General features: G+C 37.3%; 1 pseudogene; it reads left to right on the forward strand.

Annotated features, from left to right (window-relative positions):
• Positions 1-13,690: 13,690 nt before the first annotated feature.
• Positions 13,691-15,061, forward strand: LOC121014547 (7-methylguanosine phosphate-specific 5'-nucleotidase-like; annotated as a pseudogene).
• The last annotated feature ends 1,115 nt before the right edge of the window (positions 15,062-16,176 follow it).

The raw sequence follows: 16,176 nt of genomic DNA on the forward strand, positions 1-16,176 counted from the left end.
AGTGAAAGAAAGAAAGAAAGAGAGAGAGAAAGAAACAAAGAGAAAGAAAATGAAAGAAAAGAAAAGGAAGGAAGGCAGGAAGGAAAGAAGGAGGGAAGAGAGAGGGAAAGAAAGAGAAAGGGAGGAAGGGAGGAAGAAAGAAAGGAAGAAGAGAACTAAGGACCCTATTCTTCCACTGATATAGCAGGATTAGAAGACAAATCTCTATTACTATTAATAGTAGTTACATGACTGAATTTCCTCCCACATTCACTTGAGAGCTTACTCCCTAAAATATATGCAGCAACAAAAATCTTGTCTTTTCAGATTTTTCTAATATGCATCTTCCCTCAAATCCTGTACTTAATTTGCCACACTCATTAAATTTGATTAGAGCAAAGTTGAATGATTTTTTTTTAACTCTCAACTAATTGTTTCTTAATGAAGTTGGGTAATTTGTGATTCAAAAGGGATGTTAGATTTCTAGTCAGGTAGGGCTCAGCTCACAGTTACTGATGTAAGAAAAGTAAGATACAGAATTGAGTTTCAGAAATCAATGCAAAATAATAAAAAATTAAAATGGAGAAGCAGTCTATCAATAGTACTGCTGTAACAAAGGGGAGGCTTGTTTTTATATTGATTAGTTACTGTTAAATAATGCATCGGTGCTTCCCAACAGTGCACACTCTAGCTGGGTTGTTTATTGCAAGGGGTAGTTGAACAGAATCAAGCAATCAATACTGGTGCTGTAAACACACTTGAAAATGCAGTTCTGCAGCTCACATCACAGTAGTTCTCTGGCCATTAAGCTCCAGTGGCCTGGAAGGTGCAGCACAAAATTCTTCAGAGTTCCCTATAGAGAGCACTAAGATTTGCTTTTTGTTAAGAGGTAACTAAGTCAAGATGTTATATCTGAATGCTCTCCTACTCATTTACTACATTTCATATACAGATTTCACAGCTCACATGAGTTACGCAGAATTTATCAGCCTTTTACAATATATCAGATATACTTTCCCACTATTCAATTATCAAGTATGTTAGCAGTCATTCTTTGCCATGATAAATCACCCCACAATAGGATACTTAGCATTATGATTCTCCTCAAAGCAATCCTTTTATAGTTTTTTTTTTAATTTTTTTTAACGTTTATTTATTTTTGAGACAGAGAGAGACAGGGCATGAACGGGGGAGGGTCAGAGAGAGGGAGACACAGAATCTGAGACAGGCTCCAGGCTCTGAGCTGTCAGCACAGAGCCCGACGCGGGGCTTGAACCCACGGACCGCGAGATCATGACCTGAGCCGAAGTCGGCCACTTAACCCACTGAGCCACCCAGGCGCCCCGAAGCAATCCTTTTATAGTTTTAAAGCAACAGTATGAACATTGGGGTACAAGTGCCCCTATGCATCAGTACTCCTGTGTCCCTTGGATAAATTCCTAGCAGTGCTATTGCTGGGTCATAGGGTAGGTCTATTTTTAATTTTCTGAGGAACCTCCACACTGCTTTCCAGAGCGGCTGTACCAATTTGCATTCCCACCAACAGTGCAAGAGGGTTCCCGTTTCTCCACATCCTCTCCAGCATCTATAGTCTCCTGATTTGTTCATTTTGGCCACTCTGACTGGCGTGAGGTGATACCTGAGTGTGGTTTTGATTTGTATTTCCCTGATAAGGAGAAAAGACGCTGAACATCTTTTCATGTGCCTGTTGGCCATCCGGATGTCTTCTTTAGAGAAGTGTCTATTCATGTTTTCTGCCCAATGGTTTCACTCTTATGTGGATCCTGAGAAACTTAACAGGAACCCATGGGGGAGGGGAAGGAAAAAAAAAAAAGAGGTTAGAGTGGGAGAGAGCCAAAGCATAAGAGACTGTTGAGAACTGAGAACAAACTAAGGGTTGATGGGGGGTGGGAGGGAGGAGAGGGTGGGTGATGGGTATTGAGGAGGGCACCTTTTGGGATGAGCACTGGGTGTTGTATGGAAACCAATTTGACAATAAATTTCATATATAAATAAAATAAATAAAAATAAATAAATAAAATAAAAACTGCTCCCAAATAGAAAAAATAAAATAAAATAAAATAAAATAAAATAAAATAAAAGCAGCAGTATACATGGGAATTGCAATTATTTTATAATTTAAAAACAACAGTATCCATAGCAATTTAAAAGCTAGGTATATCATTATTATCTTCAGGTTCAAAATCCTAGTAATGTTTACAACTTTGCAGCAATAAATGTTTTCATTTACCATGAAAACTAACTATACCCAAAATAGTATCTAGTGTACCCTGATCTTCTAAGAGAGAACAGTAGGAAATGTAATGTGTTTTTTAGGGACTTAATGGAGTAAAAACGTGGCTGGAGCTTCTGCTGCTTACACAGTATATGATTTTAGTAAAGCATTTAGACTTTTGAAGTATTGCCATCCACACAGTGAGGATAGTAGTATCTTCCCATTATGACTCATAAGACTTTTGCAAGAAGATAAGTTAATGTACATGGCATTTTTGTGAACAGTGATTTGTAAATTTAATTACATTATTCTGTTTTGAAGAAAGAGCTGAAGACAAATTCCAGAGAATCTTTCTTGGGAACTAATCTTCCAGTTGTAATTATTGCTAATAAAACCAAAGATGAAAGCTAGATTTGGCAGGTATCACAAAAGTTGTGTCCAAAATGCATCTCCCTACTAATGAGTCATTTGGTATTTTTTGTATTTTATCTGACACCATAAAGAATTGAAGTTGATTTAATTTTGTGATAAAAATGTGAATATAGTTTTGATTTGTATTTCCGTCATGATGAGTGATATTGATCATTTTTTCATGGGTCTGTTGGCCATGTCTTTTTTGCAAAAATGTCTATTCATGTCTTCTGCCCATTTCTTCACTGGATTATTTTTCAGGAGTTGTTTGGTAAGTTCTTTACAGATTTTGGATACTAACCTTTTATCCAATATGTAATTTGCAAATATCTTCTCCCATTCCATTGGTTGCCTTTTAGTTTTGTTGATTGTTTCCTTCTCTGTGCAGAAGCTTTTTTATTTTGATGAGGTCCCAATAGTTCATTTTTACTTTGGTTTCCCTTGCTTTTGGAGATGTGTTAAGTAAGAAGTTGCTGTGGCCAAGGTCAAAGAGGTTGTTGTCTGTTTTCTCTTCTAGGATATTAACGGTTTCCTGTCTCACATTTAGGTCTTTCATCCATTTTGAATTTATTTTTGTGTATAGTGTAAGAAAGTGGTCCAGTTTCATTCTTCTGAATGTTGCTGTCTAGTTCTCCCAGCACCATTTGCTAAAGAGACTGTCTTTTTTCCACTGGATACTCTTTCCTACTTTGTTGAAGATTAGTTGGCCATATATTTGTGGGTCCAATTCTGGGTTCTCTGTTCTATTCCATTGGTCTATGTGTCTGTTTTTGTGCCAAGAAGATGTAGTACATATATATAATGGAGTACTGCTCAGCAATAAAAAAGAATGAAATCTTACCATTTGCAACAACATGAATAGAACTGGAGGATATTATGCTAAGTGAAATAAGTCAGTCAGAGAAAGAAAGATATCATATATTTTCACTCATATGTGGAAGTTGAGAAATTTAACAGAAGACCATGGGGGAAGGGAAAGAAAAATAATACTTACAAATGGAAAGGGAAGCAAACCATAAGAGACTTTTAAATACAGACAACAAACTAGGAGTGCTCAGGTGGTCTAGTCGGTTAGTGTTCAACTTCAGGTCAGGTCATGATCTCACCACTCCTGAGTCCGAGCCCTGTGTCAGGCTGTGTGCTGATAGCTCAGAGCCTGAAGCCTACTTCCAATTCTATGACTCCCTCTGTCTCTGCCCCTCTCCCACTCATGCTCTGTCTCTTTCTCTCAAAAATAAACATTAAAAAATTAAAAAAGAGTAAAAAATAAATACAGAGAACAAGCTGAGGGTGGAAAGGTAGGAGAGGGTGAGGAAAATGAGTGATGGGTATTGAGGAGAGCACTCATTGGGATGAACACTGGGTGTTGTGTGTAAATGATGAATTGTGGGAATCCACTCCTAAAGCCAAGAGCACACTGTATACACTGTATGTTAGTTAACTTGATAATAAATTATACAAAAAAATAAATAAATAAACAAACAACACAAGCAAAAAAACAAGGGTACGAAAAGGAGGAGCTAAAAAAAAGGTATAAATAGCATATGAATAGGGCATAAATATCATGCATGGGCCCAGCAGTACACTGGAACTGGTTCATACCAGTTTAAAAATCCAACTGTGCACATTTCTTCCCAGTTCCACCTGTCATGACATTATGTTTGTAGCTTAAAATCAGCTTTAGTGGAAGAATTTGTACCTCAGAAATTGGTAAATACTGCAAATCATAACTTTTCTGTTTTCCCTAGAGATGTAGTCATGAACCATTTAGCAGCACCAAGGAGAGGCTCAATATTTGACTGGAAGCTTGCAAGTACAAAAGAAAAAAGGGAAATGTCCATTACATGGTTCAAAATCAATAGGATAATTTTATCTAATTTGTAAGGAGAATTTGTAACTATTCTTGTTACTAAGTATAGGTACTTCTTGCTAGGGATTCTCACAAAGAAAATACTAAATGAGGGCTTGGAAAATTCTCTCCCATTCCTGGGCCCCCACTAAATTCAGCAAAAGCAATTGTGCTATGAGTAAGGGGTTTTAATATCATGCTTTAAAAAAAAAATTGCCATTGTACCAAAGCTACAGGAAACTAGGCAATATTTTTCCCATGAAAAGCACAAATTATTTTTAAAAAATTACACTATTATCCAAAACAATTCAAAATGAAATTTAATAGCCATGAGAAATTAAATAATCCTGATTACAGAGAAATTACCACAGAAGAGAAGATAGAAAGTATAATTCCTATGAGTAACATTATCTTTCACAGCCTGGGCATATTTCTTAACTGCTTAACCCTTAGTTTTTAATTTGATGGGTGTTATTTCTGGTGAGCCTCTACTTCTATCTTCTGTCAAAAAATTTCGAGGTAGTTTACAACTTGCTCCATATATATTTACCTTGACATACTTGACATAACTCCTAAAGCACAAACTTTATTCTTACTAAAAATATCAATCTCTGTTAAAAAAAAAATCTTCATTTTAATTGGGTGTATGTACATTTGCATACATTTTCAGATTTGCTCGCCCCTTTAGGTCAATATCTTATGGCCTTTTCATTAAACCAAATTTTATAAAAGTATAGAGAGAAGGAAAAAGAAATTCTAGGTAGATTGATAGATTCCCATCCTGTCCTATAAACCGATTTATTCTCGCCAAACAAATTTGGTCTGTTCTTCTCTTTTCTGTTTTTAATACAAGTGTTATTTGTTCAGACAAGGGTGTCAGCATCATTGGAATTTCAGAAAAGGAAAAACACTTGTCAACACTTTTACTTTCCTTCATTCTCACTCTTTTATGCATTACAAATGCACCCATCGGAACACAAACACATACACACCTATCTTCTGAGCCACTCACATGTAACACTCAATTTCCAACTTCATCTTTTACTCTGCTGTTAAACTACAATCCATTCACACTCCTGATGAAAGAACACTACTTAAAATATTGGACAATCATCAACTCTACCTCTTTTACGTTACAAAGAGTAATGGACAAAAGAGATTTTTTCAGGAGTTTGTTAAGTACATTACTAATTAAAGGGATACAATATATATTTCAATAGCATTGTTTGTGGAAAATCTATATGTACTCATAAGAAAATTTTTAAATAAAGAAATGTATCCCCAAAAAACCATAAAATAAAAACATACAACAAAAAGATACTCACTGCTAGTACTTCAAGACCAGTCATCAAAGTATCTCTATACATATATGCAGAAATATGCCTTCAATTTATAAAGTATGATTGCAATACAAATCTTACTTTGTAAAGGTTTTTTTTTTTTTTTAGTTCACGATATTGAAGGTGTTTCTTTGTACTATTGGTTTTAAAATTTGTGGTTTTAAAAAAATTTTTTTTACATTTATTTATTTATTTTTGAGAGAGAGACAAAGAGCACAATCGGGGGATGGGCGGAAAGAGAAGGAGACACAGAATCCAAAGCAGGCTCCAGGCTCCCAGCTGTCGGCACAGAGCCCAACGCGGGGCTCAAACACACAAACCGCGAGATCATGACCTGAGCCGAAGTCGGACACTTAACAAACTGAGCCACCCAAGCACCCAAAAATTTGTGGGTTTTTAAATTTTGGCTATTATTGATGATGGAAACTCAAAGCTTATTCCTTCATAAATAAGAAAAAGATTCTTACATGTTGTAGTAAAAGAGAAATATAATGATCTATGATTAGTAGATTCTAAATTTATTTATCATTTAAAACATTGCTGGACTTATACTCTGTGGTAGAATAAGGCTGGCTCAGAGAAGAGCTTTTCTTTTATGGTTCACATCCTATAAAAGAGATAAAGTTGCAACTGATAAATTACATAGAACAGAGTGAGTGCTACCAAGTCTTTCCTATGTATATGTATGGAGCCATTCAACAACTCTTGATGGAGTTTACACTAGTGTGAGGGATAGATCTCAGTGCTCAATAGATCCTGCCTTCAAAGAGCCTACAGATGCAGTGAGAGATAGATGTAAAAATAGAAAATGTAAAATAACGTGAGGGAAAATTGAATCAAGAATCATCTGGGAGGGGTGCCTGGGTGGCTCAGTGGGTTAAGCATCAGACTTTTACTCAGGCCATGATCTCATGGTTGGTGGGTTTGAGCCTCACAAACCTGCTTCAGATTCTGTGTCTCCCTCCCTCTCTGCCCCCCGCCATCTCAAAAATAAATAAACATTAAAAAAATCTTCCGGTGATAATTGGGATAAATAAATGGTAGATTGGGTGCAGAAGAGTTTTTCAAAACTCAGTTTGAAGTTTCCAACTTAGAGAGTCACTGGATGAATGAATAGAAGAGATGGAAATACAATGCATCCGTGAAAAAAACTACTAAAGACTTCAGCTTTGGACTGTGTAAGTTTAGGATGTCTATGGGGAGGGGTGGGGAAGATGCCTAAAGGATTTAAAACTTTATTAAGAGGGTGGATCACATGTTAACTGTTCTTAACACAATTTTAAAAAAATACAATAAAAGAAAAAGATGCCTATGAGAGTTCAGGGAAGAAATATCCAATAGATATTTTAAAATATAGTTCTAGATTAGGAAGGAGTTCAGACCTGGAACTAAAGATCAGCTTAATTGGAACACATTGATGATGAGGAAGTGTCCAGAGATGAGGCAGAAGATCTAATCAGGAATCAGATCAAGATTTGGCCAGACTTTATCAGAGGGAAAGTGAGACAAACATAAGTAAATGTTAGAGAAATCATTTTGACTTCTACCTGAACATAAGAGACAAACATAAGTAAATGTTAGAGAAATCATTTTGACTTCTACCTGAACAACCAATGGGGCAGAAGACAGAAGGTGGGAAATCAGTTAAAAGACCACCATATTAATCTAGGCAAAAAATTTTTATGGCTAATGGACTAGGAACAGTGGAAATGAAAAGAGGTGGACTAATTAAAAAAGTAGTAACAGTTTCCTGAGAATAGCCATGAACTTCCCCATGTTCATGCTTTCAATTAGTTGCAAAATTGGACTCCAATGAAATTTTTTTTTAAATAGAAATCTGATGCTCTTCTCAATATATTACCTATATGCCAGGGTGAGAATAATCAACTAAATTGACTTACTCTAGCAGCAGTCAATGCCACCACCAGTTAAGTAGCTTATCTCTCAGGACAGTGAGAAAGCATGAAAACAGATGAGTGAGAGGCCTTATTTCAGGACACACCTAAACCAGGAATCTGAGATGCTCACTTAGGATGTTTAAATTCAGGGTATTTTAAAAAATGCCACATAGTTATTGTAAAGTCTTTTGTGCTCAAGTGAATAAAGAAAGCTGTACAAAACACCCTTGCTTCTTTCTGTAGCACATTCCTATACCACAAGAGTGATACCATCAAAGGAATCACATAATCTCTGCATACTTTTGGTAAAGGATACATAAACCTTGTGGCTGACACACTTTGCCATCACATGGCATAAGGCCAACAAAATATTAAGCAAGTTTCCAACAGCATATTTCAGGACACCCTGGAAATTGTTTAACTTAGAAGCATAAGTTATAGAGTTAATTCCATTGTCAAATATGTGAAGAGGCAAAAATGGGATCTGTTAGACAATTACATACTTGGTTTGAGTCTAGTAAAAATGTCATTATGGCTTTTCTAGATGCTTTTCAAAATGTTGGGGTTTTTTTTCACTTCCTGGTTCACCTCACCCCTGTATCCTTGCCTTTCTGAATCCTTGGTCTTCTGAATGTCCTGAAGTGCCTCCTTTCTCAATTAGCAACCCACTCTTGCTATTTACCTTTACTTTCTTTTATTTTTTAATGTTTTTGTTTAAATTCTATTAGTTAATATGTAGTGTAATATTGGTTTCAGGAGTAGAATTTAGTGATTCATCACTTCAATAAAACCCTCAGTGCTCATCATAACAAGTGCCCTCCTTAATGCCCATCACCTATTCAGCCCACCCCCCATCCTCTTCCCTCCACAAAACCTCAGTTTGTTTATCTTTACTTTCAAATTTCAGTTTCTTCAAATATCTAATTGCATTTCACATGTAGAGGGGAAATGACTGTTGGAATTCTTTGGGGCCTTTGCATGGGCATACGGCAACCTTATTTTCTGAAGCAAACACTGAAATAAATCACCTAGTAAACAACTTATTTAAAAAATGACTAAATTGTTTTAATGTTTATTTTTGAGAGAGACAGAGAGAGAGAGACAGAGAGAGAGTGTGTGCAAGAGTGGTGGAGGGGCAGAGAGAAAGGTAGACACAGAATCCAAAGCAGGCTCCAGCCTCTGATCTATCAGCACAGAGCCCAATGCGGGGCTCAAACCCATGGACCACGAGATCATGACCTGAGAAGAAGTTGGACGCTTAACTGACTGAGCTGCCCAGGTGCCCCCCAAAAATAGACTATTTGAACAGAACCTTCTTTGTAAATTAGAACATGTAGTTAAGCACAATACTGTATCTGTCATACTGCTAAGTTACAAAGTTTTACATAATAAATGGTTATTTATCTATTTATTACTTTTTTTTAAATAACATAACTAACTTAAATACATGAGTGATTAATAGTAGGATTTCAGACTGTGTGGAAAGGGTTCTTCTCACAAAATAGTACACTTTTTACCTGTATTCTGTATGCATGTAAGGTCATCCCTGATTTCAATATATATACATATACCGGTCTTACAAGCCTTTTAGGAATGTGGCACAGTGTATGTATGTGAGTGAATTTTGGTTGTATAGATATTACCCATTTAAAAAGTCGCTTTTTTTAGATGTTAGGGGAAAGCTAGTGGGTTTTTTAATTATTTTTTATTTAAAAACCTTTCTTTAATGTGTATTTTTGAGACAGAGAGACAGATAGAGCACAAGTGGGGGGGGGGGGGGAGGGCAGAGATAGAAGGAAACACAGAATCTGAAGCAGGCTCCAGGCTCTGAGCTGTCAGCACAGAGTCCCATGCAGGGCTCGAACCCACAAACAGTGAGATCATGACCTGAGCTAAAGTTGGGCGCTTAACCGAATGAGCCACTCAGGTGCACCAAAGCTAGTGTTTAGTAAATACAAGGCCCCGTTCTCAAGAAGACAAGGTAGACAAACATCTAATTACACAGACACCTAAATACAGACAATTAACATAGCAATGTCTGAAGATTGTGACCATTATGGAATTTGATGATAGATACTAGAAGTGCCCAGTGTAGAGTCTAATTACTAATGTGTCAAGAAATTAGAAATATAACAACATGTCAAGTGCACATTTAGAACAAGATACAAAGGTTGTATGTTTTCAAGAAGTTACTTAGTATTAATTTGGGGGTGGGGGAGAAGAGGTCTTGTCTGAAATGTAAATGCATGTTTTTTTCTTTAGAAATAAACTTTTTTTAAATGTTCATTTATTTTTGAGAGAGAAAGGAGACAGAGTGTGAATGGAGGAGGGGCAGAGAGAGAGATAAAGAATCTGAAGCAGACTCCAGGCTCTGAACTTCCAGCACAGAGCTGCCAGCGCAGAGGCCGGTGCGGGGCTTGAACTCACGAACCAGGAGATCATGACCTGAGCTGAAATTGGACACTTAACCGAGTGAGCCACCCAGGAGACGCAGAAATAAACTTTCTTAATACATGTGTATATATGTATATTCACACAGGCCACAGACAAATTTAGTTGTATTTTCTGTAATGAAAAAGGAAACAAACCAGAGACTCTGATTACGTTTTCATCAACCTATCAGTATGAAACCTAGCTTTATTTGTGTTTCTGTTTCACGAAATCTTATTTAATATACACTTCAATTTATTAGTCTTGAACTCACAGCCAACAGCAATATAACTCATGCCTGAATGAAGCTTACCTAAGACATATATTTTCTCCTTAAGACACATCACAGCCTTCCTGTTTTTAGGAACTTTAGATAGTGTTTCAACACCATGTTCAAGGGCCATTTTATTTTTTTTTTATTTTTTTTTCAACATTTATTTATTTTTGGGACAGAGAGAGACAGAGCATGAACGGGGGAGGGGCAGAGAGAGAGGGAGACACAGAATCGGAAACAGGCTCCAGGCTCTGAGCCATCAGCCCAGAGCCCGACGCGGGGCTCGAACTCACGGACCGCGAGATCGTGACCTGGCTGAAGTCGGACGCTTAACCGACTGCGCCACCCAGGCGCCCCTCAAGGGCCATTTTAAAAAATAAAATCACCAACCAAAAAAAAATGCAAAATTATGACACTCAATAGACTGGGAAAAGAACACTTGCTTGTGAATGTGAGAACTGAAAGGAGAAGGCAGAGTGTACTCTTGGTCTTCCACTGGAAAAAGTGCATGTTGGACAGCTCAAACTTTCCCCTACTCTGAACATGACTACAAATGGTGTAAAAACACTGCTAGTATCATTTTGGGGTTACAAATATATTTTAGCAAGCAGGTGAATTATATAATGGAATTTGTGAATAAGGAAGTTTGACTATATATGAAGAAACAATGGATATACGTTAGACATAATACAGCACAGGAGGAAAAGGACACGGGAACAAGCTTACTTCCTAAAGGTAGTTTTCAGGCTACAAGGCAGGGAGGGAGAGCCCAAGTAGAGATAGGATGCCTTGTTAAGTTGAGGAGACAGACACAGTTCAGTGAAGCTGATGCAGTTAGAAATTATGAGACAGAATACTAGAAAATAGAGACAATGTATGCACATGCACACACATACACGGATACACAAACACACACTCACACAGTTCCAGACATTGGCTAAGGAATCCTCTGTGTCTTTGATTACATACTGACTTAAGTTGATGTCTGGAATCACCATAAATTCAGAAAGAACATCCAGAAAGTATTCAACCAAACAATTTTTAGAACTAACACAGGGATCGGGACAATTCATGTTTCTTTGGCCAGAGTAAAGAAACATCATAATATGTGGGGCATTAGAAAGATCCCTCAAAAGGGTGTGACCATTGTAGTGGGGAAAGTTAGCCCAAGAGTAGAGACTGCTATGTATATGCCATACCCCAGATAATAAGCAAGTCTTAACAGAATTGAAATAATCTGTAAGTAACTGCATCCTAGTACAAATTTCAATATTTCTTAATGGAATGAAATAAAATCTTACTTAACAGTGACTGCTTTGACCCCTGAAGACTGATAACAAGGTAAGAGTGTCCCTTCCATCTGCTCCACTCATATTTATAGTGAAGGACCCAGAGAGTGTAATAAAGCAATGAATGACAGCAACAAAAAAAATATGGATAGAAAAGGAAGAAATAAAACTTTCTTGTATGCAAACATTATTGTCTAATTAGAAAAGCATAAGGGATCTATAAACCAACTATTGGGAGTTTAGCAAAGTCATAGGTAACAAAAATCAATTTATTTCCATATATCATAAAAAATGAGATAAATGAAAAATACTATTTACAATGACATCAAAAATGAAAAGCTCATATATGGCTTTAACAAAATTTATGTAAGATATATATATATATATATCTCATATGATGGAATGTAGAAAAATACAAAACATTCCTGACAGGAATTAAAGAAGGCTTAATTAAAGGGATATAACACACTAATAGAACAGAAGACTCAATATTATTAAAATGCCAAATCTTCCCAAAATTGATCCATAGATTCAATACAATCACAATTTGGAAATATGATAAGGTGATTTAATATTTTTATGGAAATTCATTGAACCTAGAATAGCCAGAAAAAAGAGAGAAAGAAAGAGAGAGCAAATTTGGAGACTTCCAGTACCTGCTATCAACAGTTACTAAAAACAAGTCAGTCACAACACGACAAATACCAATATGATTTCACTCATGTGTGGAATTTAAGAAACAAAACGAACAAGGAAAAAAGGAAGAAATAAACCAATAAACAGACTCTTAACTATAGAGAACAAATTGATGGCTACCAGAGGGAAGGTGGAAGTATGGGTTACATAGGTGATGGGGACTGAGGAGGGCACTTGTCATGATGAGCTCCAGGTTATGTATGGAAGTGATGAATCACTATATTGTACACTTGAAACTAATATTACACTGTGTATTAACTAACTGGAATTAAAATAAAAACTTGAAAAATTTACTGGAATGCTACAATAACCAAGACAGTGCAATACTAATGTAAAGACAAAAAAAAAAAAAAAAAAAAAAGAAAAATGGAGCAATATAAAGCCCAAAAATAGACCCACACTGATATAATTACTTGATTTTTGATACCAGCATTAAAGCTTTTCAAAAATGAGAGAAAAGTCTTTCAATAAATACTGATGAAGCAACTGGATATTCATATCAAAAAGGGAAGAATCTTGAATATTACCTTATATTGTATATGAAAATTAAATACAGAATTATTTTAAACCTAAATTAGAGCTGAAGGAAACCAATTTGACAATGAATTATATTTTAAAAAAATTATAAAAAACAGGAGAACATCTTTGAGACTTTGAGTTAGGCAAAGATTTCTAACAGGACACAAAGAGCTTGAACTATGTGAGAAATATTCATAAAATGGATAAAACTAAAATTTAGTTTAACTTATATATAAATTTGTATATTATATTTATATTTGTTATATATTATTTTATATAAATTCTATACATTTATTTAGTTCAATAAAACTAAAAGTTGTACTGCAGAAGACAATTATAAAAAAATTAAAATGCAAGGCAAGGACTTGGAGAAAATATTTTCAAAATATACATCAGATTACTGACTGTATCTATTTTGCCACTTGTTTATATACCACTTATTAAAACAGTAGGGAGGACTTTATTCAGGACTATTTCAGATGGTGTTAGGACTATTACAGCTGAAAGAGATCTGAAAATCACTTATGAGGGGTATCAAGGGTAGGGGGATGCTTGCTAAACTGACTGTACAAGATTCTTGCTGAAGGCAGACCAAGGGCTTAGACTTCAAGAATGGAGGATAAGGAATTTGATTAGATATCAGGGGTGATCAGATACCAAAGATACAGAATTCTCTGTCAACTAATTTACCAACATTCTTACCACAACTGGACTGGGAAGGCTGAAGATATGACCTAGTGATGAGGCCTGATCAAAAAGAGGGAGTGCCATGGAAGAGGAGGTGAGGCACCAGGAAGCATCCAGCGTGATGCAGGCTGCAATCCCATGGCACCTCAAGGCCCCATCAGGCCGTCTTAGGCCCTGCCTTGCCATCTTCTCTAGTAGGTGACCTGGGCCAGGCCCGGGTCCCCTTCATCTGCCCACCCTCCCCACCCTGGCCAGGACTTGCCGTGCTTCCCAGCCATCCCGGGCTTTACTGGACCCAGCATGGTGCCAGGGTCAGTGTTTGTTTTGGATCTCTGGACAGGTGAGGATCCTGTTAAAGGCCACCCTCCTGAGGCAGCAGTTCGAATGGTTCAGGAGATTGTGGGCTCCTTCTACAGGGGCAGGGGAGACCATTTACAGGTCATTTCTGATTGTCACATGATCTGGAGCACATTTGCGTATAATGGAAAGTGATGCCCTCCCTTCTTATGACATTTTAATTTTTTTTTTCAACGTTTATTTATTTTTGGGACAGAGAGAGACAGAGCATGAACGGGGGAGGAGCAGAGAGAGAGGGAGACACAGAGTCGGAAACAGGCTCCAGGCTCTGAGCCATCAGCCCAGAGCCTGACGCGGGGCTCAAACTCACGGACCGTGAGATCGTGACCTGGCTGAAGTCGGACGCTTAACCGACTGCGCCACCCAGGCGCCCCCTTTCTTATGACATTTTAGATAACAGCAAGATTATCAGTGAGCAGTCCTGGAAGGAACTCAAAGTGTGCCCTCCCCACTATTACCCGGTTGAGACTGACCTACGCTGACCATCAAAGTTACCTCATATGGTGGAATGGTGGGCCACAGCACAGGATCTCCCGTGCCAGCAGAAGATTTAGAAGTTTCAGATCGCCCAGGTGTTTACAGTACAATGCAGTGCTTAGGGAGGGATACAAGACTTTCTTTAACACCCTTTACCAAAACTACATTCCCTTTTTTTTCTTTTTGGCAAGCATTGGTGATACCATGGAGGAGATTATCTGACAAATAAAGGTGTTCCGCCCCAGCATCCACATTGTGTCTAACTACATGGACTTTGACGAAGACAGTTTTGGACAGGGATTCAAGGAGTCGGCTCATACACACATACAACAAAAACAGATCCATTTGTAAGAACTCCAGGTACTTCCAGCAGCTTCTGGACAAAACCAACATCCTCCTGCTTGAGGACTTCATGGAGGACCTCACTATGGCTGATAAGGTTACCAGTGTGGAGAGCATTCATTCTCAAGATTGGTTTCTTACATGACAAGGTGGAAGAGCAGTGGGAGCACTACATGGACTCCTATAACATTGTGCAGGAGAAGGACCAGATGCTGGACATGGTCTGCTACAGCACATCCTGAACAGTGGGGACTGGATGGAGATGTAGGGCTCCTGAGTGTGCAGGTGTGGGGCCAGGCACTGCAAGCCGCAGAGAAAAGGAAGCCTCACCTAGAGGCCACCCTGTTGGGAATGCTGTTCCTCCCCATGGGTACAGAGGAGAGTCCAGGGTGATGCAGCTGCTGAGCCCATGCTCCACATTCTTCCTTTCCCAGTGTCTTCTATTGTGTTCTGGGAAGGCTTGTGGGAGGCCCTGCCAGGTGGAAGGTCCTATGAGTTTGAACACAGGACCTACAGGATGTTAGCACTCTAGGGACCAACTGGTCCAGGGATTCTTTTTTCCCCAAATTTCTAAACATGGGAAGATGTTCTTAAAACAAATCTAATGTGTGAAACAGATCAAAATTTAAAAAAGAAAAAGAAAAAGAAAAACCAAAGCCAAAACAAAATAAAAAAACAAAAAGAGGACCAGAAGAATCTACCTAAAGTTTGGTCAAAGAGAGTCTTTGTCAACAATTACAACTCAATGTTAAGACAATTAACTAGATTCTTAAAAAGAAAGATTTGAATGAAAACTTAACCAAATAAGGTAAAAAATGGCAAATAATATAAAAAGATATTCAACATTTTTATTCCTTAAAAATACAAATTAAAACAACAATAAGATACTAATTCATACATAGAGGAGTTTAAATTAAAACATTGACTTAGATGTACAATTGAACTCTTGTACTTTGCTGCTGGAAGTGCAGAATGATAACCACTTTGTAAATTATTTTGGTACTTTCTCAAAAAATTATATATGTAGTTACTCTATGACACAGAAATACCACATCTACAAGTTTACCAGTAGAAATGAAACATATGTCTACACAAAAAATTTACATGAATATTTAAAATAGCTTTATTAGCCAAACCCTCAAACAACCAAAATGCTCATTGACTGGTGAATGGATAAATATATTGTTGTAAATCCACAGAGTGAAGTAGTATACAGCAATACTGTTTGATGACAGTTCTCCATCAAATAAGGTTTCTACACTTCCAGTGGCAACTTTTTCCCAGATTGTCATTTAAAGGATGGTTGTGTTCAAAAAGCTTGGGAGAACAGAGACAGTGTCTGTATTGTGCGGCTTTTTCCTGACTAGCATAATGAAGATGATGTTAAAACGA

Source organism: Herpailurus yagouaroundi, unplaced genomic scaffold, assembly GCF_014898765.1.
Source record: "Herpailurus yagouaroundi ecotype Mexico unplaced genomic scaffold, PumYag 203, whole genome shotgun sequence".
Lineage (NCBI taxonomy): Eukaryota > Metazoa > Chordata > Mammalia > Carnivora > Felidae > Herpailurus > Herpailurus yagouaroundi.